Raw genomic sequence first — 25,510 nt, forward strand, 5'->3', positions numbered from 1 at the left:
GGGAGTCTTTGGTCTGAGCAAGATGGCCAAATGACCATCCTTTTATTAATAACCTGCTGGCCTTATTAATAAAATGATTAGTCAGAATTACCCAGAATAAAAAAAAATATTGGAACTTAGGTCCTCCAAACTCCATCTCTTGTATTCTATCCACTGGGTCATGTAGATGTCTCATGTAAAGACTATACACATACAAATTAGACCTTCAGGGATCATTTTTACACTGTGCATCTGTGGAATTATAACTAAGAGTGTAGCATGTAGAGATGTTACCAAGTCAATTGTTTTCTATTCATAATTGCTTTGCATAAAGCCGGTTTTATGTAGCATATAGATTTAGCAAAACACATAAAATACACACTCACACACATGATATTAGATCAACTATATATTCATGAATTTTAAAATTCTTTCAGAATATTAGTTAATATACTAAAGTGGGATATCCTGTTAATTTACAATGATGAGTGTTTATTTGTTTTCTTAGAACTCTTCCTAGGGAGCCTGGAAAGAACAATTGAGATGTGGTTTGAGGACTTGATTTCAAATCCTGCTCCATCACAATGACCAATGGAGATGTGGTTTGAGGACATGATTTCAAATCCTGCTCCATCACAATGATGCCTTTGTCAGAATAAATAGTGAAACTTACTTAAAATCTGTAATGATAAACTACTTTAAATGGAAACTGCACAACAATCCTTGAACGAAATTTAAAACCCATCCATTCTTATTTATACTTTGTGTTTCAAAGCAGATAATTGCAAAAGGCAGCTTGTCTAATTAGAGGCCACACTCAGAAACTGGGGTAGCTAGGTGGTGCAGTGGATAGCATGCCAGGCCTGAAGTCCAGAAGACTCATCTTTGTGAATTCAAATCTGGCTTCAGATAATTATTAGCTGTGTGACCCTGGGCAAGTCACTTACCCATTTGCCTCAGTTCCGCATCTGTAAAAGGAGCTGGAGAAACAAATGAAAAACCATGCCAGTATCTTTGCCAAGAAAACCCCAAATGGGGTCATGAAGAGTCAAACATAACTGAAATACTTCAACAACAACAAAAACCCTCAGAGCTTACTATATGACACAGTAAGAAACAACTGATTTGGGGTCTGAAGACCCCACTGAAGAAGGATATGGCAAAACACGTTAGTATCTTTGACAAGAAAAACCCATGGACAGTACTGGTGTGCTATGGTCTGTGGGGTCAAGAAGTTGGATGTGACTGAACAACAACAATGGCAACATGTCATAGTGGAGAGGCAACTGGACTTCAAGTCAAGAAGATGTGGGTTTAAATCTGGCCTCAGATAATGATCGCTGTTTTGCCCTGGATAAGTTGGCTACTCTGTGCCTCAATGTCCATATTATTAAAAGATGAAATTGGATTTGATGACTCCCTAAGTACCTTTTAGCTCTAAATTTCTGACCCTATGAAGTCTCAGCCCTTATGTCAGGAGACAATCTGATATAACGTTAAGTTTGCCAGATTGGGACTCAGGACTTCGGTTCAAACAATAGCATGTCTGATCTTGCCTAAAGGCATTAAATGTCTACGGGTCTAGAAAATGAGGTGGTTGTTGTATAAGATGATGTCTAAGGTCCCTCCCAGTCCTGTATTTAAGTTCTTAGAGATATGGTGAAATTGGACAGTTTGGTATTTATCTTCACAAAGAAATAAAGATCTATTAATGTTAAAATTCAAAAATTTACTTAAAATTACTACCTCCATGAATTTTCTACCTTTCTACATTTTATACCCGAGGTATTTTGATAACTACCATGGACATATGATTTCATCAATATGAATACTCCCTATACTGACTCAAATAAAAACTCATCTATGCATGCCACCTCATCCTGACTTGTAGGCATCTCCTCGCATGAACCCTAAATGTAATCCTCCTTGAGGGTTACTTCTCTCAACTTGTACTTGCATTCTTATTCATGGGTTGGGGTCACCAGGTGGTGTCTACTAATTCTCTCAAGGTTCTAGAGGCAATCCTGAAAAGATGTTTTTCTAATACTGTTGCTCCTAACCACCCCTAATGCCCCAGTGTGTACTCCATTACCAATCCTATAGCCACCAATTGGCATTTAGAAAAGATATTTGTTAATCAGGTAAAATAAGAACAGGTGGTACAACACTCCTTCCGCCCCCAAAACAACAACAAACTGAGGCAGACTCTCCCACAACTACACACAATGTTCATAGTGAAAAGTAAGTGCATAGTGTGGCATAATACGGCATGTGTGGTAAAGGAATAACTCAAAATTCCTCCACTAGAAGTCCTTTTCTCCATTCACGGAATCCTCAGTAAGTTTTCATTAAGAATAGTTCCTTTCCTGGTTGGCCACTTAGGTGAGCTCCCAGGATCCATGCCTTTCTTAAATCTATAGCCAGCACCACCAAGAGAGAGTCTCATTCTTTGAAGCAGTGATCCACCAGCACTAAAAGGAGTTCAGACTCAGTATTCACATATGCCAAAGTGGCAGAAGAACAGTTAAGTGAGGACTAAGATACGCAATGGGATAGAAAATCCATATGACTTAATATATAAATTAATATAATTTATACAAATACAGATACTTTGCATGAATGATGGGCTAGGACTAGAATTGATTATAAAGAGGGTGGGTAGGGTCCTTTTATGAAAACAGACCACTTTTAGCCTTGGGTTTTTGTATGGAGGTTATCCATGAATTTGCTCAATTGACATTTCATCTTCTATATTTAGGAGTTCTAGGAAGTTCTCGTCTATTATTTTCTTCCTCATGGTGTTAAGGTTCTTTGTCCTGTATGTTCTTCTAGGAGTCCTGTGGTCTTAGATTATATCTGTGAATCCTACATTCAAGATCAGTATATTCTGCTTGCATATTGAGTATATATTTTTAATGTTACTGATTTTTTTTGCCTTTCTTCTTCTAAATAATCCTTCGCATCTGTGTATTTGTATTCCCAATCTATCTGGGAATCTCTTGTTTCTTTGGTGAGACTTGCATGGCAGATCCCAATTTTTCTATTCCACCCATGATTTTTGCTGTGCAGGACATAAATTCACCAGCCTAGGTTTCTGCCCCAAGTGACTCTTGTGTGGTGAGAACTAGCTCCCAGCTAGATGCTGAGCTCTTTACCTCAGGCTTAATGGAGTCCTGCAAATCCCACCTCCAGAAATGCACACACCCACACTCACACTCGCATATGGGTGTCAGTGTGGGTGTATGTGTGTGTTCTGGTGATCTGTCTCACTTCCTCTGTTCCTCAGTTCTCTAGTCCAGAACCAGCAGTTCAGAGCTTTGCAGTGCTGGCGTTACAGTGTTGTGGCCCCTGGCAGGCTTTTCATTTTGAGGAGCTGTGACCGCTTGAGAAAATTTCTGTAAACTGGAGCTGGGGTCTCCACAGCACTAAAAGAAAGAGGGTGGGGTGTGTGGGAATGGGTTTTGTTATAAGCCAGTGTCTGCTAGTGTTGCTTCACTATGAGTAAGTAATATGGAATGTGGGAAAGAACACTGAGTGAGCTCAAGTTCAGTGAGTATCAGTTCATGTTTTGTTGTTATTGGTTTTTTTTCCTAACCTGCTTTTTGGAGTCTGGGTTTCCTAGACCATGGAGAGAGCTGAATTTGCTTTATCTTTGGCTCATAATTTCGGTTTCGGAGAGGTTGTAGGCATCAGAGAAAATGTCTAGTTCTCCATTTTGTTACTTATGTGACCCCCTCACCCCCAGAATATACTTTTAATGACCTCAAGTTTGTCCTTGAAATAAAGGTCTATCATTTTTTAACATCAATAGTCTTTCAATAATGTTCATAATGGTCATAAAATACAGAAGCTCTAAAGACTTAAAAGATGAATGTCACCCAAAGGGCAATGGAGAGGTATATGGTAGGTGTGACTAAGTTACAATAAGTTATATAGAAGAAAAGTTTCAAGACATATCATCAAAGAGATATATGAGTAGAAAATGATATGTTTAGTCACATATAGAGTAAAGTGTAGTCTACGGATAGTTCACATTCTCTACTGGTATCCACAAAATATCAACAATGAAAAATGTAACCTATACGTGCCTTCTCCTTCTATAATACTCTTTTCTTAAGAACGTTTTATTTTTATTTGATATTTTGATTTTTACAATTACATGTAAAAACAATATTTAACATCCATTAAAAAATTTTTTGAGTTTCAAGTTCTCTCCCTCTCTCTTCTGTCTCCTCATTGAGAAGGCAAACAATTTGATATAGGTTATACAGCTACAGTGATGCGAAACATATTTCCATATCAATTATGTTGTGGAAGAAAACATAGATAAGAAAACAAGGAAAATGAAATTTTAAAAGTACATTTCATTCGGCATTCAAACTCCATCAGTTCCTTCCCTGGAGGTGAATAGTATTTTTCATCAAAATCCTGTGGAATTGTCTTGGATCATTGTATTGCTGAGAATAGCTAAGTCATCCACAGTTGATCTTCATGCAATATTGCTGCTATTGTGTATAATGTTCTCCTGGTTCTGCTCATTTAACTTTTCATCAGTTCATGTAAGTTTTTCTAGGTTTTTCTCATCATTTCTTATAGCACAATAGTGTTGCATCAAAATTATATACCACCACTTGTCCAACCATTCCCCAACTGATGAACATCCCCTCAACTTCCAATTCTTTGCCACCACAAAAAGAACTGCTATAAATATTGCTGAACATATATGTCTTTTTCCTTATTTTTTTTATCTTTTGGGGATGCAGTAGTATTATTAGTATTTCTGTCTAAAGGTATGTACAGTTATATGGCCCTTTGGGGATAGTTCCAATTTGCTCTCCAGAATGTGTGTATCAGTTCACAGTTTCATCAACAATTTTCCCATATCCATTCCAACATCTATCATTTTCCTTTTCTGTCATATTAGCCAATCTGACAGATGTGAGGTGGTACTTCATAATTGTTTTAACTTGAATTTCTCTAATCAATAGTGATTTGGAGCATTTTATATGTCTATAGAGAGCTTTGATTTATTTGTCTAAAAACTGCCTATTCATATCTTTTGACCATTTATCAATTGGGGAATGACTTATATATTCTTATAAATTTGACTCAGTTCTATATATATTTGAGAAACAAGGCCTTTGTCAGGGAAATTTTCTATAAAATCTTTCTTCCTCACATTATAATTACTGTGTATTTCCATCAATCCTATTTTCTCCTTCTTTGTTGTCCCTCCATCCTCCCCCCCTCCTCCCCCCCTCTTTTTCCTTCCCTCCCTCCACCCTCAAACTCAAAAGTGTTTTGCTTTTGATGACTGCAATGTGTCTTTCCTTCGATTGGGCCCATCCCCCTCTTGTATCCTCTTCTACTTCTATTTCCCTATAGAGGAAGATAGATCTTTATACCAAAACGAGCATGCATGTTATTCCCTCCTTGGGCCAATTCTGATAAGAGTAACATTCAAAAGTTGTCTGCCAACCCCCACTATCTTTGCCTCCACTACAAAAGCTCTTTCACATCTCTTTTATGTGAGATCATTTACCCCATTCTAGCTCACTCTTCCTTCTTCTTCCAGCACATCCCTCTTTCTCATCCATTAATTTTGGTTTTTTTCCAGATATCATTTCATCATAGTCAATTTTATACCTGTGCCCTTTGCCTATGCATACTCCTTCTAACTGCCCTAATAATGATAAGTTTCTTACATTGGAACGTAAACATTTTAATCTCATTGAATCCCCTATGGTTACTTTTTTCCCATTTACCTTTTTGTGCTTCTCTTGAGTCTTGTATTTGAAAGTCAAATTTTTAATTCAACCTGTATTTTCAACAAAAATGCTTGAAAGTCCTCTATTTCATTGAATGTTCATTCTTCCCCAGAAGAATTATATTCAGTTTTGTTGGGTAGGTGATTCTTGGTTGTAACCTTAGTTCCTCTGCCCTCCAGAATATCATATTCCAAGCCTTCCTATGCTTTTAATATAGAAGTTGCTAAATCATGTTATCCAGTCTGTGGCTCCATGATATTTGAATTTTTTCTGACTGCTTGCAATATTTTCTCCTAGATATGGGAGCTCTGGAATTTTGCTGTAATATTTCTGGAAGTTTTCATTGTGGAATCTCTTACAGGAGGTGTCTGGTGGATTGTTTCAATTCCTATTTTCCCTCTGGTTCTAGAATATCAGGAAAGCTATCCTTGATAATATCTTGAAATATGATATTTGGGCTCTTTTTTGATCATGGCATTCTGGTAGTCAAAAAATTCTTAAATGATCTTTCCTCCATTTATTTTTAAGGTCAGATTTTTTTTTCAATAAGATGTTTCATATTTCCTACTATTTTTCATTCTTTTAATTTTGTTTTATTTTGTTCTGATGTCTCATTGAGTGATTAGCTTCCATTTGCCCAATTCTGCTTTTTAAGGAATTCTTCTCTTCACTGGATTTTTGTGCTTCTTTTTCCATTTGGCCTATTTTGAATTCTAAAGTGTTATTTTCAGTTCTCTTCAGTTCAATTCTCTGCCCAGCTGGCTCAGGCTCCTGTGCGCCACCCTTGTTTGCAGAAGCCAGCCACGATGTTCCAGACCTTAATGAAAAATGTTTGAATTCCATTGAAGTCCTACTATACCCAGGCTTACCAGGAGACCTGGGTAGGAATGGGTGTGATGGGGTACATTGTTTACAAAATCAGAAGTGCTGATAAAAAAGCCAAAGCTTTGAAAGGTTCAGGTTCAGCTGCTTCTGCTCATGGACACCATTAACAGGATTTACCTTAAGATTGTGCATAATGTGAAACATCAGGCTGGCTGTAAATTTGGGCATTTGATGATAGAAGAAAGAATGCAAGGATTTCCCATGTTAACTCTTAGGCTTTCACAGTGAAATAAAGTCATATGTATACAAATAAAAAAAAGTGTTATTTTCTTCAGGATGCTCTTTGCCTTTTTTATCAAAGCCACTCTTTATTCATTATGTTGTTGTATCATTCTCATTTCTTTTCCAATTTTTCCTCTACCTCTCTCATTTGATTTTTAAAATGCTTTTTGAGCTCTTCCAGTGTTCTTTTTTTTGTCCTGAGACCAATTTACATTTTTTCTTTGAGACTTTAATGTAGCTGTTTTGACTTTGTTGTCTTCTTTTGAGATTGTATCTTGATCTTCCCTGTAGCCATAGCAACATTCCATGATCAGGTCCTTTTTAGTTGTTGTTTGATCATTTTCTTTGATCGATTTCTTAACTTTTAACTTTGTGTTAAAATTGGCCTCTTCTCCTGGGGTGGAGTAGGCACCATCCCAAGCTTCAAGTTTTTCATGTTCTTGTTTTCAGAGCTAGTTCTGGGAGGGTCTGTAGCTTTTCAGTTCTTCTAGTGTGGTACGATATAAAGAAAGGTATGTTCACTGCTCTTGTGGCCTATGCTGTGGTCTATGAGCAATGACAAGTACTCTTTACTGCCCTAGAACTGTGATTGGGGTCCCTGCTCCCCTGTAGGTGTATGCTCTAGAGAGCAAGTGCTTCTCTCCCTGGGACTGCACATATCAGCAATGCAACAGAGCCCTGCATTCAGTGACAGCAAAGGAACTTCTGTAATATCCTTCTGATGTGTTGTGCAACCGCTACCATCTGTAGGCTGAGAGCTCTGGAAGCCACCAATGCTGATTCAATCACCTCCAAAGCCTGATGCTGGCCTAGAAGGGCACAGCCTGCATTGGACTTCACTCTCCTCACCCCAATGAGAATGACCTTTCCTACCAATCTTCTCAGTTATCCTGGCACGGGAAATTGTTTTGATCCATCCTTTTGTTGATTCTGCCACTCCAGAATTCATTTTGAGGTGTTATTTTAAATTTGTTTGGAGGGGATTTGGGGAGAGCTCAGGCAAGTCTCTGCCTTTACTCTGCCATCTTGGCTCTTCCCCCTCATAGTTCTTTTCTATGTCCTTCTGAAAAACTTTTATAGGAGGTCTCCCTAATAAGTAATGAGACCTTCACCTAGATTTCTTGATGTTACCTGGATATCAATTATCTACTCTCATGTTGTCCTTTCTTTTCTCATCAAAGATCTTTGTAACATGCTATGCTACTATAGGAAAGAAAAATTACAAACCTAAATAAGAGCTGAAAAAATTTAACATAGATAATTGATTTATTGCACATCCCTGACAACCAACTGTTGGCCAAATGAAAATAATATTAGTTTATCAATTAACTGGCATTATTAAACACCTGCTGTTTGCCAGATACTGTTCTAGGTGCTGGGGACACAAAATTTTTAAAAGTGATAAAATATCACCCTCAAAGGGCTTACATTAATAGAACAATTTTGTGAACATGGCATTGTTTTTAAAGTAGTATAAACAATTAAACCTCAAATTCTATGAGCTTAAATTCTAAAATAATTCTGATATATACCCAGTAACCCTTTTAAAATACATATATGTGCATATCTGCAAAATAATAACAGCTAGCATTTATATAGCACTTACTGTGTGACATGCAATCTAAAATTAGTATCTCATTTGATCCTCACAGCAACCCCATGATCATATCAATAACAAAACTAACTGAAATCATATGATTATCTCAATAGATGAAGAAAAAGCTTTTGACAAATTACAGCACCCATTTCCTATTAAAAACACTATACATCATAGGAATAAATATAGTTTTCCTTAAAATGATACATAGTAACTATCTAAAATCATCAGCAAGCATTATATGTAATAGGGATAAGTTAGAAGCATTATAAATAAAATCAGGGGTGAAACAAGGATGCCCATTATCACCACTATTACTCAATATTGTGTTTAGCCAAAAGAGAAGAAAAGGTAATTGAAGGAATTAGAATAGGCAGATGATATGATTGTGTACTTGGGGAATCCTAGAAAATCAACTAAATAACTTGAAATAATTACCAACTTCAGCAAAGTCTCAGGATATAAAATAAAACCATATAAATCATCAGCATTTCTATATATTACCAACAAAGCCCAGAAGCAAGAGACAGAAAGAGAAATTCCATTTAAAATAACTGTAGACAACATAAAATATTTGAGATTCTACCTGCCAAGACAAACACAGGAGCTATAAGAACACAATTATGAAAAAATATTTCACACAAATAAAGTAAGACCTAAACAATTGGAAAAATATCAACTGCTCATGGGAAGAGTGAGTTAATATAATAAAAATTACAATTCTAACTAAATTAATTTACTTATGCAGTGTTTGGTATAACTACCAAAAATTTTATAGAGCTAGAAAACACAATAACAAAATTCATCTGGAAGAACAAAAAGGTGAAGAATATCACAGTAATTAGTGGGGGGAAAATACAAAGGAAGATGGCCTAGCCATACCAGATCTAATACTGTTATAAAGTGGCAGTCATAAAGGCTAGTTGTTACTGGCTAAGAAATAGAGTGGTGGATCAGTGGAATAGATTAAGTACATAAGACACAGTAGTAAATGACTATACTAATCTACTGTTTGATAAATCCAAAGACTCCAGCTTCTGGGATAAGAACTCATTATTTGACAAAAGTGCTGGGAAAACTGGAAAATAGTATGGCAGATACTAAGCACAGACTAACATTTCACACCATATATGAAGATAAGGTCAAAATGGGTACATGATTTAGACATAAAGGGTGATACTATAAGCAAATTAGGACAGCAAAAAATAGTATTCCTGTGGGATCTATGGAGAAGGAAAGAATTTATGACCAAACAAGACATAGAGAATATTAGAAAATGCAAAATGGATAATTTTGATTACATTAAATTAAAAAGCTTTTGCATAAATAAAACCAATGCAACCAGGATTAAAAGGAAAGCAGAAAGCTGGAAAATAATTTTCACAGCCAGTATTTCTGATAAAGGCTTCATTTCTCAAATATATAGAAAACTGAGTCAAATTTATAAGAATGCAAATCATTCCCCATTGATAAGTGCTCAAAGGATATGAGCAAAGCAGTTTTCAGATGAGAAATTGAACCTATCTACAGTTATATGAAAAAGTACTCTAAATCACCACTGATTAGAGAAATGCATATTAAAACAACTCTGAAACACAAAATTTCACACAGAAAAGGAAAATTATAAATGTTGGAGAATATGTGGGAAAATTGGAATAATAATGCATTGTGAGAATTGTGAACTGATCCAACCATCCGGGGGAGCAATTTGGAATTATGCCTAAAGGACTATAAAAATGTGCATACCTATTGATCCAGCAATGCCACTACAGGTCTGTATCCCAAAAAGATGATAAAAATGGAAAAGTACCCACATGTACAAAAATATTTGTATCAGCTCTTCTTGTGGTAGCAAAGAATCAGAAATTGAGGAGATGCCCATCAATTGGGGAATGGCTGAACAAGTTGTGGTGTATGAATGTAATAGGATACTATTGTTCTGTAAGAAATAATGAGCAGACAGATTTCAGAAAAACTTGGAAAGACACATGAAATGAAGCTGAGTGAAGTGAGCAGAGTCAGGGAAACATTGTACACAGTAACAACATTGTGCAAAGAAAGACTATGATAGACCTAGCTCTTCTCAGCAATACAATGATCCAAGACAATTCCAAAAGACTCATGATGGAAAATGTTATCCACATCCCCAGAAAGAACTACGGAGTCTGAATGAATTGAAGCATACTATTTTCACTTGTTTTTTTTTTCCTTTTGTCCTGTTGTTCTTTCAAAGCATGATTAATGTGGAAATATGTTTAACCTATATCAGACTGCATGCCATCTGTGGGAGGTAGAAGGAGAGGGAAGGAGGGAGAAAAATTTGGAACTCAAAGTCAAAGTGAATGTCGAAAACTATCTTAACATGTAACTGGAAAAAATAAAATACTATTAAGTGGGAACAAACAACCCCAAAAGGTAGGTCCTATTATTATATCTACTGTACAGATGGTTAAACTGAGGCAAACAGAGGTTAAAAGGACTTATCCAGAGTCACACAGTTAGTAATTATACATGGCCAGATTTGAACTTGTGTCTTCACGCTACATAGTTTCATAGACAAGTTAGTCAATTCAGTCTAGAACTATGACCACTAACTCTTTAGTCAATATCCTGCCCAATCTTCATTCCATGCTTTTCTGTTATGATTTATTCTTCATCAAAGAACTAGTACCTTGACTGTATATCATGAGTTCACTTAAATATTCTCTTTGAAACAGTTTTGAACAATATGGATGGAAAAGTTATAAAAAAGGATTTATTGGAGAAATTGTCTTCTGTATATGTCTTAAACAAAATACAGACATGGCTGTTCTGCTACTAACCTGAAAATGTAATGACTGAAAGTGATTTATTTTAGAGGGGGTAAGAGAATAAAGAAATTAAAAATATCTACCGCTGCATTGGACTTCAAATAATCAGCACTTATGGTATCTTTCCTGTACAGGGTTCATTAATTAAAACATATCCAAACATCAATATTGTGCTTGTAAGGAAACTGAATATAAATCTCAGCTTAACTAGACAATTTTCATTATCTGGATAAGATACAAATGAGGTCAAGGCTATATAAACCACAGTTAAACACTATGGCACAGAGAAATCTACTAAATGACAAATGATATCTTGAATTTGAGAGTCTCCTGATGTCTTCAAGACAGTGCAACATGCATGTCAGCAAACAGCCCCTGGAGACATATGATTTTGCGTACAGGATCCTCAAAATCTGCTCCCTACGCAATTCTTGCCTTGTTTATGCACATTGGTTATTTTGCATACAGGTAACTTCCATAATATCTTGTATTCTTCCATACTCTTATTTTCCATTTTAGGTTAATAAAAATAACTATCCTTTGAATAGTTGCTTTGTGTAAACTATCTAATTTGAAGTAGGTACAATAGGTATTATTTTCCTCATTTTGTAATGATGAAACCCAGGCCCAGATAGGTAACGATTTGCCTATGATCAAACAGCAACTACGTGTCAGAAGTGAGATTTGAACCCTGGTCTTTCTCTGTCCAAGTCCAGTACTCTATCCACTATTCACACTGCCTCTCCCACCAATGCACACAAATAGAGATTGCATGAACTGGTCCAATGGTTCTCAAACCTTTTGGTCTCAGGATACATTTACATTTTTAAAAATTATTTTGGGAGCCACACAGAACTTTTATATGGGATACAGCTGTTGATAGTCACTATATTAGAAGTTAAACTGATACATTTCAAAAATATTTATTGATTCATTCATTTAAAATATCAAGAATAAACACATTACATGTTAACATAAACAGCAAGCATCTAGGCACAAAGCAGATAAAAAGCCAGATCTAAAGTCAGGAAGACCTGAGTTCAAAACCAGCCTGACATATGTTAGTTGGTTGACCCTGGACAAGTCACCTGACTTCTCTAAGCCTCAGTTTTCTCATCTGTAATATAAAGGTAATAAAATCACCTATTGTCCCAGGGTTATGTGAGGATCAAGTAAGATAATAATTATAAAGTATTTAGCACAGTGCCTAGCATACAGTAAGTGCTATATGAATATAAGCTATTACTGTTATTATTATTACATATTTTTTTGGAAAAAATATTTTCCAAAATAAAAAAGTGAGAAGTGTAGCATTGTTTTCCAAATTTTTGCCAATCCCTTGATTTCTGGCTTAGCAGAAGACAGCTAGATTCTCATATCTGCTTTTGCATTGAATTTGTTACAATATTGTTGTTTTGGTTGAAATAGACAAAGAAAATCTGGCATCACACTGATACATAGTTGGAAAAGGGAGAAGTACTTTTAAAAAAGCAAATAATGTCTTAATATTATGCAAATGATTTTGGCCTCCTGGACTGCCCCCTGAAAGTGTCAGGGACCCCAAGGAGTGCACAGACCACATTTTATTGTGAGAACCACTAGTCTAGTTTCTTTCATACTGTTTAGAGGACCAGGTTGCAAAGCTGGACCAAAAAGGCTTTTCGACATTACTATTAGAGATAATAAATTGACTTTCACATATTCTTGCTTCCTATCTGGTCCAATTATTAACTGCTATAGATTCTGTAACAGCAGCAGAAGTAGTCTCACTGCAGACCATGCCAGTCTTAGAGAATTCGTTATCCGACTTCTTAGTCAATCTGCTAAAAGCTATAAGAGGACCAAAATACCAATGGTGCCAATATTAATATTGTTTAAGGTAAAAGACCTCTTATTCCACTTTTTTGTGCTGTCACTAAATGATTTGGTTGCTAATAGTTTTCAGGTTTTCTTGTGATAACTAATCAGTTGTTCATATCTTTGGACAACCTCCACTGGGCAATGACTTCTGGTTCTCTTAGAAGCCACAGTCCAACTGTTAATATCTATTGCTTATTGATGTGGAGGAATGTTCTAGAATGTTTCTGCTCTTGCCTTTAACTAAAGGAAAATTTTATGTTGGACTCTCTATCTCCCTCTCTTTGGCCACAAACAGACACATAGATACCCATCCTTACCCATATATGATGAGAAACATTGAGAAGAAAGCAAATAGCCTCAGTTAGCTCTGTTGGCCAATCCCATTCATGGAAACTCTTCCTTCCCTGGTGTTCCTTTGAGCTTTCCCTCTTCCGATGACTTCTCTGGACTTAATCACTTGACCTAAGAGATGGAGCCTATCAGAAGATAATACCCATGTTGAGAGGGTTATTTTTGATTTTGTCTTTATTTCCTTGACACAGCATAGAGCCTCGTAAATAGTGGGAACTTAAATTCTTCCCTTCCCTGTTGTGGAGGAGATGTTTGCATGGCTTAATGAAACTGGAAGCTACACCATGCAGGGTTATGCAAGTTGGGCAGGTCATAATGGAGAGTTCTGATAAAAGGTGATCTGCTGGGGAATGAAATGGCAAACCATCCCAGTATCTTTGCCAAGAAAATCCCATGAACAGTATTAAAATGATAAAAGATAGACATTGGAAGATGAGGGCAGCCCTCCCACCCTAGGTCAGCAGGTGTCTAAGATGCTACTGCAGAAAAAGAACACTGTTTTGCAACAACCCGAAAGGTGACTCTACATGGACACCACCAGATGGTCAATATCAAAATCAGATTGATTATATACTTTGTAACCAAAGATCTATACAAAAATAAAGACCTACTAAAGTAGGAAATCGAAAGATAATTGGAATAAGAGGCAAGTTTGGTCTTGCAGTACAAAACAAAACAGGACAGAGACTAACAGAATTTTGTCAAGATAACCAGCTGGTCACAACAAACACTCTTCTTCAAAAATTTAAAAGGCAACTCTACACATGAACATCATCATATAATCAATTAGAAATCAAAGTGATTATATGTTGTGCAGCCAAAAGTGGAGAAGCTCTACAATCAGTTAAAACAAGACCTCGATCTGACTGCAGATCAGATCATGAGCATATTAAAGCAAAATTCAGACTTAAATTGAAGAAAGAAGGGAAAACCATCAGACTGTATGGGTATGACCTAAGTAACATTCCTTGTGAATATGAAGTGAAAGTGATGAATAGATTTAAGAGATTAGATCTGGTACACAGAGTACCTGAAGTGCTACGGACAGAAGTTCACAGTATTGTACAGGAGGCAAGAACAAAAAACATTCCAAAGAAAGAGAAGAGCAAGAAAGAAAAATAGCTGTTTGATGAGACTTTACAAATAATTTTGAAAAGAAAGAAAGCAAAAGGTAAAGGAGAATGAATGCAGAATTCCAGAGGATAGCAAGGAGAGATGAGAAGGTTTTCTTAAATGAGCAATTCAAAGAAATGGAAGAAAATAACAGGATGAGAAAGACAAGAGATCTCTTTAAGAAAATTAGAGGTATCAAGGGAAAGTTTCATGTCAAACTAGGCATGATAAAAGACAAAAATGGTAGAGGCTTAACAGAAGTAGAAGAGATCAGGAAGAGGTGGAAATAATACACAGAAGAGCTATACAAGAAAGACCTTAACATCATTGATAACCAAGATGGTGTGGTTACTGATCTAGAGTCAGACATCCTGGAGAATGATGTCAAGTGGGCCTTAGGAAACATTGCTAACAGCAAGACTAGGAAAATGATAGAATTTTATCTCAGCTATTTAAAATCATAAAAGATGATGCAGTTTAAGTGTTGCATTCAATATGCCAGAAAATTTGGAAAACTCAACAGTGGGCACTGGATTAGAAAAGATCAGTTTATCTCCCAATGTTAAAGATAATTGCCAAAAATGTTCAAATTACTGAACGACTGCACTCACATCAAATACCAATGAGGTGATGCTTAAGATTCTGCAGGCTAGGCTTCAACAATATGTGAACTGAGAATTATCAGAGGAGGGCGATTTTTGAAGAGGCAGAAGAACTAGAGACCAAATTGTCAATATTTGCTGATTATGGAGAAAGCAAGGAAGTTCCAGAAAAGACATCTGCTTCTGTTTCATTGACTACAGAAAAGCCTTTGTATGGATCACAACAAATCATGGCAAGTTCTCAAAGAGATAGGAGTACCAGATCATCTTATTTGTCTCCTGAGGAACCAGCATGCAGGCCAAGAAGAAACAGTTATAACCAACTGGTTGGAATCACTGGTTGATTTCACATTGCAAAATGAATACAACAAGGCTGAGTATTATCACCTTATTTATTTAATTTATATGCAAGAGTATATCATGCAAAATGCCAGGCTGTGTGAATGAAAAGCCAGAATTAAGGTTGGTAGGAGAAATATCAATAATCTTGCATATGCAAATGATACTATTCTGATAGCAGAAAGTGAAAAAGAATTAAGAAGCCTCTTGATGAGTGTGAAAGAAGAGAATGTAAAAGCTGGCTTGAAGCTTAACATCAAAAAAAGCTAGATCATAGCAACTGGCCCCATTATTTCTATGCAAATAGAGGGAGAAGAAATAGAAGCACTGTCAGATTTGATATTCTTGGGCTCAAAGATCACTGTAGATGGTACCTGCAGTCATGAAATTAAAAGACACTTGCACTTGGGAAGGAAAGCCATGGACAGCATACTAAAAAGAAGAGACATCACCTTGCCAACAAAGGTCCATATAGTCAAAGCTATGGCTTTTCCAGTAGCAATGTATGGCTGTGAGAATTGGACTATAAGGAAAGTTGAGCATCACAGAATCAACACTTTTGAATTGCAGTGCCACAGAAGGTTTTTGAGAGTCCCTTGGAGAGTAAGAAGATCAAATTAGTTAATATTTAAAGAAATTAATTCAGACTATTCATTGGTAGGTCAAATACTACTGCTGAAGCTTAAATACTGTGGCCACATAATGAGAAGACAGAACTTATTGGAAAAGACCCTGAAGCTGGGAAAGATTGAAGGCAAAAGGAGAAGGGGACAGCAGAGGATGAGATAGACAGATAATGTCATGGAAACAACAAATATGAGCTTGGACAGACTTTAAGAGATATTGGAGGGCAGAAGGACCCAGTGTGCTATGCTCACCAAGAGTCAGACACAACTGAATGACTGAACAACAACAAAAACATTCTTACTGAATTGGATTTTTAGCTGATTCTTATGGCTATTTGCCCCTCTGGAATTTTCTGTCCTTTCTGCTAGACCTGCAGAACCCACCCTTATTGCATAAATCCACTCTCAGGTGGCCCATAACTTGGCTGCAGTGTTAAGCATGAAGAAAGTACTTGTGGACTAGAAAAAAGGGTCAAAATACTTGGAAGCAATTTAATGCATTAAACTTGTGTTGAGCTAACTGTACAATCACAATCCCTTTCCAAATTTTATAAACCTGCTTACTCCCTCATTGTGCACCTTGCAAATATAGGTAGTAATCAGTTCTGACGACTCCCATCTAGAAAAATTCCATTACATGACTCCCATCTAGAAAGATTCCATTACAAAACACTTATGTTTTCAAGACTTTGGCATTTTATTTCAGATGGTGATAAATAGTCATGGAAAGCTAAGACTCAATGCCAATGGAAATAAAATGTTACATTAAAATGACTCTAAAATGACTTACTTGTATTAGAAATTAACTCATGTCTCTTTTTGACCTAACAGCAATCCATCCAGTTACCCATCATTTCCCTCATTTTTATACTGTAAAGAGTGTAGGAGAGAAGTCTGAGCTAGATGAGAGAACTAGACTCAAAAATGGATATGAGATGATATGTGTGAACAAAGTTGTGGTACAAGATGGCAAACATCAAGCACAGATCTGTAGTTTCAATACCATTTAAGAAGGTAAATTGCAACAGCATCTACATCATTTTCACATGCAAAAGATAATCCATTCACATATTTAATTTAATATATATTCATTCAGATGAGAAAAAACCCTACAGATCCCACCTGTCTGCCGATGAAAGCACAGAAAACTTTATCAGTGTCAGAAGTAAACACATTCTGAAATGCAGTGGTTGTTGGTCAAACACTGTTCACCACACAAAGACACCTTTCTACCGACATTCCCCAGGGAGATACATAATGGGAAAACTCCTCACAGATATTGAATGGAAATAATACTGATGACTCATTTCACATGTGATTTTTCATTGTCCTTTGACAGAAAGACAGACATGAAAAGTCCCAGAAATAGTATTCAGCTTGGTCCAGTGAAGAGACCTAGTGTGGAAGTCAGCAGAGACTTGAATTTGAATCCTTAATGGAATTTACTGGCTTGTATAATCCTGAACATGATGCTAATTATCTGTGGCACTCAGTTTGCCCCCCCCATAAAATGGGAATAATAATATTTCCACTGCCTATCTTACAGGGTTATTTTGAAAGAGGCACTTGTGTTCATGAAATTAGATGATTAATTTCCAGTTAAAAAGTAGGTTTCATAATATTTAAAAGCGATAAAAGAAAGTTCCAGTTTAAAATTCAAGGGTGACAAGCACAAGATGCTCTGGTAAACTGCCAGGGACACAGTAGTTTTCAGAAGTTGAAGTTAGTAGTGTACTACATGGAACTGTATTTGAACCTCCCTGAGGGACTAGAAACCAATTACGCAATCCAAGACCTTCTACTATGTGACCATGTAAGCACTAGATGACAATTTTGGTCACGTGAGCTAAGGAATGACTTTGGAACTGGCACTAATTAATACAAAAAACAAAATTGCCAGCTAGTATTAAATGGCCCAAGATGGCAGAAGATGTCTATCAGAAGAACGAGATTTATGCTAAGTGACCCCTAAGATTCCTTCAAGGTGTTAACTTTCCACCTACTAGATGTGTATTGTGAAATACATATTTGAGCCGACTGTTCAAGACCATCTTACACAATACAACTTACTTAAGTATCTGTTTGATGGGCACAGCTTTCAAAAATCCAGAATCACCTCTACAGAAAATTAGTACTCGGGAAGCTAGTGCAAGCATGAGCTTCATTACTATGGTACGCCAAGAACACAGACAAAACACACACTAAATGGCAAGACAGAGATTCAGCTACATAGGCTCAGTCCCTCACATGAGGGAAATGTGCACAGTGGCAAACATTCAATAGGTATACACACTCAGGGTGAGATCTAAGTAGGGAAGTTTTATACCTTGTTTGAGAACAAGTAATTAATGCCAGCTATGGAAGGAGGCATTCCTAAACAGACCCAGATGTGTTGAGGAAACTTTCTAAGTTGCTTACCTATAAAAGACTTGGGTGGGAGAGAGATTCCTAATCAGGAACCGAAATTGCAAGAGGGTCTGAATTCGTAAGTGGGGATCCCAGAATGGTTATTGGTGTGCAGCCAGCTGGAGCCTCATCTAAACAGCAGCCACAATCATTTACATTTCATGTGAGTCCGAATGAATCACGATAGTAGAAAAGGACAGGCTGTCTGTCATTTCTTTTATGTTTATGGTTATTAGGACCACTTGGCCTAAGTGACTGTATTAGAGTACTATCATTTACACTACAACATCAAACACCAAATTCCAAAAGTCACAATTATCACACACCATTACCTCTCTAGGCCCAGATATCATTTCTTTCTTACTGTAATAAAAGATGACATGAATTTTGTGACTACTCTATCATACTGTTGTCTCATATTACAGTCCACCAAGATTCCCAGATCATTTTCAGATGAATTGTTACCTAGTCATACCTCACCCATACTATGCTTGAATAGTTGATTTTCTGAACCCAATAAATTAACAAGAATTTATAGAGTGCATACTCTGTGTCAGACAACTTGAGAGGTGTTCCTTATACAAAGAGAAAAATCAAAACAGCCCCTACCTTCAAGGAGTTTATATCCTAAGGAAATAATATGCACACATATTTTGTTGTTCAGTCATTTGGTTGTGTCCCACCCTTGATGACCTCATGGATGACAGCATGCAGACCCTTCTATCATCCACCATTTCCCAGGCTATCCAAGTTCGTGTTCATTGCTTCCATGATACCATCTGTCCATCTCGTCCTCTGCTGTCCCCTTTTCCTTTTGCCTTCAATCTTTCCCAACATGAGTATCTTTTCCAATGAGTCCTATCTTCTCATTATGTGACCAAAGCATTTAATGTTCAGCTGTAGTATTTGACCTTCCAATAAATAGCCTGAATTGATTGAAATATGAACTGATTTGACCTCCTTGCTGTCCAATAGACTCTCAAGTCTCCAGCACCACAATTTAAAAGCATCAGTTCTGCAGTACTGTTTTCTTTACTATGCGCGTATATAGGTATTTGTATAGGTATATGCAAAACATAATTGAAATTGCTAGGGAGTGACCCTGGTAAGGAAGTCACTAGCAACTGGTGAGTAGTCCAGAAAAGGCCTCATGAAGAAAGTATTGTCTGATTCTGAAGGAAACTAACAATTCCAAGGGGTGAAAGTGGTGGGTGGAGCACATTATAGTCATAGAGGAGGGGCAGGGTAGTCAGTACAAAAACATACAGATGATAGAAATAATGTCATGTATGAGAATTAGTAAGAAGACTAATTTAAGAGAACTGTAGAGTGTGTGATGGAGAGTAATTTGTATTAAGGATGGACAAGTAGGAGCGAGATTGGTTATAAAAAAGCTTTAAATATCAAAATGGCAAATTTATATTTGATGCATATTTGAGCCAGTTTTAGTGGAGTACAAGCTCAATACGTAAGCAATTTTATGCAGTAGTCAAAAAATCGATAATGCAGCTTTAGGCTAAATTAAGAGAGGTATCAGTCCCAGAAATTGGGAGGCGATTGTCCTATAAAATTCTGGGCACCAAAGTTTAAGAATAAGCTGGAGAGTTACCAAAGGAGGTATGATGATCAGTTTTAAGTCTGTTAAATAAGAACTGGTTGAAGGAACTGGGAATATTTAGCCAGGAAAAGAGAAACAATGAAATGCTACATATGATAACTGTGTTCAAGTATTTGAAGGGCTGTCATAGAGGAGGGACTCCACTTGTTCTGTTTAGCTCTAGTGGTCAAAACCAGGAGTAACAGGTGGGAGTTGCAAAGGGAAAAATTAAAAACATCACAATTAGGACTGGGAAAAATTAACTGCTATGAGAACGGGTGGATCCCTCTTCCTTGGAGGTCTCCAGGAAGAGGCTGGATGACCACTTGTTATAGTGCGGATCTATTTCATTTACAGGTAAGACTACATGGCTGCTTAGGCCCCTTCCAAACCTCAAAATCTGAGATTCTGTGACCCTAAAGAAAATAGGGAACCCATGGAACTTACTGAGTATGGTGTAGTAGGCTTTAGGAAAATCACTTTGGCAACCACATGAAAAATGGATTGGAGTTGAGGAGAGACTTGAGGTAGGGAAATCAAACAAGATTTTATTGCAACAGTCCATAAAATATGTGATGAAGACTTAAGCGAGGGTTGTGGCCACGTGAGTAAAGAGAAGAGAATAGATGCAAGAGATGTTGAGAAGGTAGAAATGACAAGATTTGACAACTGATTAAATATATTAGGCAAATGAGAGTGAGGAGTCAAGGACAACGTTGAGGTTGTAAGATTGAATGACGTGGAATGATTTTGGTACCATCAACAAAAATAGAAAAATTTGGAAGAGGGATAAATTAGGGGCAAAAGTGAAGACCCAATGGAAAGATTTTATATTTATTCTCATTAAATTTCATCTTATTAAATTCAGCCCCATGTTCCAGCCTCTTTCAAGACCTTGAAATTCTCTACCAAAGTCCTAAATCTGACACCTCATCAAGACACAATGGTATCTTAGTGAAATTATAGAAGTTTTAGGCAGCTAAATATATATATGTATATACATATATATGCACATATATATATACACATACACATAAATATGAACAAGGATAAAATATCCACTTTATACCAGCTAAGATATTGTTCTCAGTTCCAACTTTAAGTGGGAACTTAATATCATTCAATGATCTGAAAAACTTCATGATTAAATTCATAGCAGACACAAAGCAAAGTAACAAAATGCCATTGTTATCCCTGATTCTCCACTTCCACTTGCCCAATATATCTAATCAGTTGTCAAATCTTGGCATTTCTACCTTCTCACTACCTCTTGCACATATTCCCTTCTTTTACTCTCAAAGCCACAAGTCTTTGTCATACATTTTTCTGGGCTGTTGCAATAGTATCCTATTTGATCTGCTTGTTTATGAATTAAGAATAAGTTTTAAAAAACCCCAGTTCAGATTTGAAAGATTTAGGGAAATACCAAAAGATAAATTCAGTTCTCTTCAAACATATCAAAACATAGCAGCAAAAAGGGTTGCTGCTATTTTGGGATAAGTACAAGGACATCACATCTCTAAGTAAAATTCATCACTGTACAATTATATTGAGTTTGCACCTGGAATTGCTGATTTATGTACCTCAATATCAGAAAGATACAGAAATCTCTAAGCTGTTCATACAATAACAACAACAAATGATGCACAAAAGAAATGAGTTTTACTTTTTGAGGTGATAAACATTCAGCTAAGGAATAATATTATCTCAATTTGCAAATATTTGAAGGGCATAAGCTAAAGAAGAAGTAGTTATTTATCAGGGAATAAAAAGTATTACTAAACTAAAATTAGTAGTATTTTAAGCTAAATTTTTTGGATTAATTCCCAATATTATTTCTTGGGAATTCAAATTAGACCACACACACACACACACACACACACACACACACACACACACACACACTATATTATTATATACTATAATATATATTTAAATATATCTATATATTACATATCAAAATAAATAAAATATTATATACAATAATATATAATGCAAGGGGTAGAAGGAAAGGATATATTAGCCCAAAATATGTTTTCCTTTAATTTCTATAACATTAATTAGTTCATACTATGACAAATACTTGTTGATGCATAGATTTTTGTATATTCTGACTGCCTTATTTTTTCTAAATGAAGGGAAGAGAATTATCATAGGTAATGAGTAGATAGTAATACAAATGTAGTCCACAATTTTGACAGCCTAAATCTTCCACAGATCATCACACTTGAAGATGAGAAAGTGACGCAGGGTAAGGATAAGGGGGATAAAAAATTTGAACAATACGGTTATCGTTTCTTTCAAGTACATGTTGTACCCTAGTCTGCCATGGTCCAATGCAATCAAATTGGTTCTATCATCCAGTATGAATGTCCAAAGATGGTTACTGGTAGAAGGGATGGACTAACTTTCCCATCATTTCTGTGAATGTCAATAGGCAGGATGTCAGTAGCCAACCCCTTTTGCCTTTCACAAGATGTACTTTGGGAATTCTTAAGAATTTCTCATGTTATTGCACGAATACCATGAAAACATCCTTCAGTCTAGTAGATCACATTTGTTCTTTTTGATTATTCTCTAAGTTGTGACTGTCTTGATGGAATGAACACTGAACCAATCAATCAACCAAAAGCCACTTAAATGTCTACTACATGCCAAGCACCATTCTAGATGCTGGAGATAAAAAGACAAAAAATGAAACAATTTTTCCTCCCAACAATAACACATTATATTGTGGGAGACAACATGTATGTTTGTGTGTGTCCATGTAGTAATAACAGATTAAATACATGCAAAATAAAACCAAAATAAATATGACATAATGAAGGGGTTACCAGTGTTGGAGGTGGGTGGTTCAGAAAAGGCATCATACAGAAGATGTTACTTGAGCTACATTTTGAAGGAAGAGGTAAATTCTGTGAGGCATAGTAAGGAGGGAGTACATTTCAAGCATAATGGATGGCCAGTGCAAAGGCATAAGAATAGGAGATAATAGTGTTTTCTGTGAGAAACAGAGAGAAAACCAATTTGGCTGGACTGCAGTATGTGGAAAAGGGAGCAGTATATCAATGAAATATAAAAATAGGTGGAGACCAAGTTGTGAAAAACTTTAAAAGTCAAATAGAGGCTTGTACATAATCTTAGAGAGCCACTGGCATTTATGGAGTCAAAGAGAGGCATTTAAGGAAAACCACTTTGGCAATTGTGTGGATGGCCTGGAATGAGAAGGAACTTGAGTAGTGGGAACAAATCAGAGAGATATTACAATATTTTAAGTAAGAAGTTGTGAAGGGCATACAGTGGCTGTGTGAGGAGAGAGATGGGGTCAGATGGAAAAGACATTGTGGAGATAAATGGCAAGATTTGGTGGATAATTGGATATGCAGGACGAGAGAATGTGAGGAGTCAAGAACAACCTGAATTTATAAAAGTGGGACTCTAGAAGAATGGTGCTATCCTCAATAGAAACAGAAAGTCTGGTAGAAAGGGTGGGGATGGAGGGAGAGGAAGAGTTTGGAAATAATGAGTTTTGTTTTAGACAATTTAGAATTGCCTCCTAGATGTCTAATATGAAGTATATAACAGAGAGCTAGGGGTACAAGCCCAGAGCTCAGAGGAGGTATCTGAGCTGAATATTTGTGAGCACAACTGCATAGAGATGATAATTAAACTGAGCATTGAAAAGGTCACTTAGAGAGAGAATGTGTATATTAAGAGATGAGGGACCCAGCACAGAGTCTTGGTGTGCACCCATAGTTACCATATGTGATATGGAAGATGAGGCAGCAAAGGGGACATAGGAGTACTTGGAAAGGTAGAAGAACCAAGAGAGAAGTGTCACAGAAACCTGGAGAAGAGGGACTAGAAACATAAAGTAGTCAATGGTATCAAATGCAACAGGCAGGTCAAGAAGGATGAAGATTTGGAAAACAAAACATCACATTTGGCAATTAAGAGATTTCTGGTAACTTTGGAGAGAACATTTTTAGCTGAGTGATGAGACTGGAAGTCAGACTGCAAAAAGTTGAGGAGTAGATGGGAGAAGATGAAATAAAAGCTATGAGTGTAGTCAGTCAACTTGTTCAAGGAGTTTAACTGAGAAAGGAAAGAGAACTGTAGAGATGTGGCTTGAGAGGATGCTAGCGTCTAGTAAAAAAGTGGTTTTTTTGGTTTTCTTTTTTAGAATGAGGGAGAGTTTAGCATGTTTAAAGGCAGCTTGGAAGGAACCGGCAATTAAGAAATTAAAGATTAGAGAGAAGCTCATGATGATGAATTCAATCTGTTGGAGAAGTGAGGGGAAGTGATTAAGTATTGGCTTCAGCAAAAGAGAAGCAACATGTTATTATCACACATTGGAAGAAAGGAGAGAATAAAGGATGGCAAAATTTTGAGAAGAAAAGAAAAGGAGAAGAGAGAGCTAGATCATGGCAAATGGCCTTAATTTTCTTAGTAAAGCAAAGGAAGAAGTTCTTTCTTAGTTGAGAGAGTGAAGGGAGGGGAGATGGCTGGAGTTTAGAACAGTTTCTGTAGGTAGTGGAGTATCAATAAGGAAGGAGTTAAAAGGATTGCCTTGCTGTACAAAGGGAGCAAGTGAGATTAGAAAGTATAAATTTGTAGCTTGACAAGTGATGAGCAGTGACAGAACAAGGAAGGAAACACTGTGAAAAGTATTTTTATGATAAAATACAAAATTGGAATATCAAGATGAAGTCACATACACAGAGCACCACTGATGCAACTTCCCCCATGGAGAAAGTGGGGAGCCTACTTCCAAGACAGTTGTGAAGACATGTAACAGACATGTTTTGGCAAGTCTTTGCAGCATGTGTAGACATTCCATAACTGGCTCTGGTCAGATAAACATGTGGTCAGTAAGAGGCTCTTTGGCTGTGGAGGCACTCAAGAGGACTTCCACTCCCTCTTTCTTGTTGGACCTCTATCTTCTCTTGGTTTGACTCTTTTAATGATGGCATCCAGTGTCAGATATGGCTGTAAGGGAGGAGGCCTCAGGCCCTCTCTCTCTTTAGCTGATAAATTCCCTGCCTCAGTATTTTTGTTTTGTTTTGTTTTAGGTCAACAAATAGAGACTATTATATCGTAAATTGCAAAACATCAGGAAAGTAAAACATCAAGGCATCTGGGTATTCAAGTGTCTGGGGTTTAAGTCAATGCCGTGTCTTGAAGCCAGCCCAAGACAGGTGTCCCAAGGCATGAGAGACTCAAAGGAAGCCATCATGCTACATCTGGACTTGATTTTGGTGAAACCAATGTTATATACAAACTGTGCTAAATCTGAGTCCATTCTGGCCAGAATGTAAGGTGGTATATGCCTCTGAATATGCCTGTTGGGTGTTT

The 25,510-nt window shown here is 36.7% G+C and overlaps 1 protein-coding gene and 1 pseudogene across 1 annotated transcript in view; one reads left to right on the forward strand and one right to left on the reverse strand.

Annotated features, from left to right (window-relative positions):
• The window catches only part of STPG2 (sperm tail PG-rich repeat containing 2), a 655,681-nt gene that overhangs the window by 130,466 nt on the left and 499,705 nt on the right, over positions 1-25,510 (reverse strand). The window lies entirely within an intron of this gene.
• LOC118855319 lies at positions 6,554-6,739 on the forward strand (annotated as a pseudogene).

This window comes from Trichosurus vulpecula, chromosome 6 (assembly GCF_011100635.1).
Source record: "Trichosurus vulpecula isolate mTriVul1 chromosome 6, mTriVul1.pri, whole genome shotgun sequence".
In the NCBI taxonomy this organism is placed as follows: Eukaryota; Metazoa; Chordata; class Mammalia; order Diprotodontia; family Phalangeridae; genus Trichosurus; species Trichosurus vulpecula.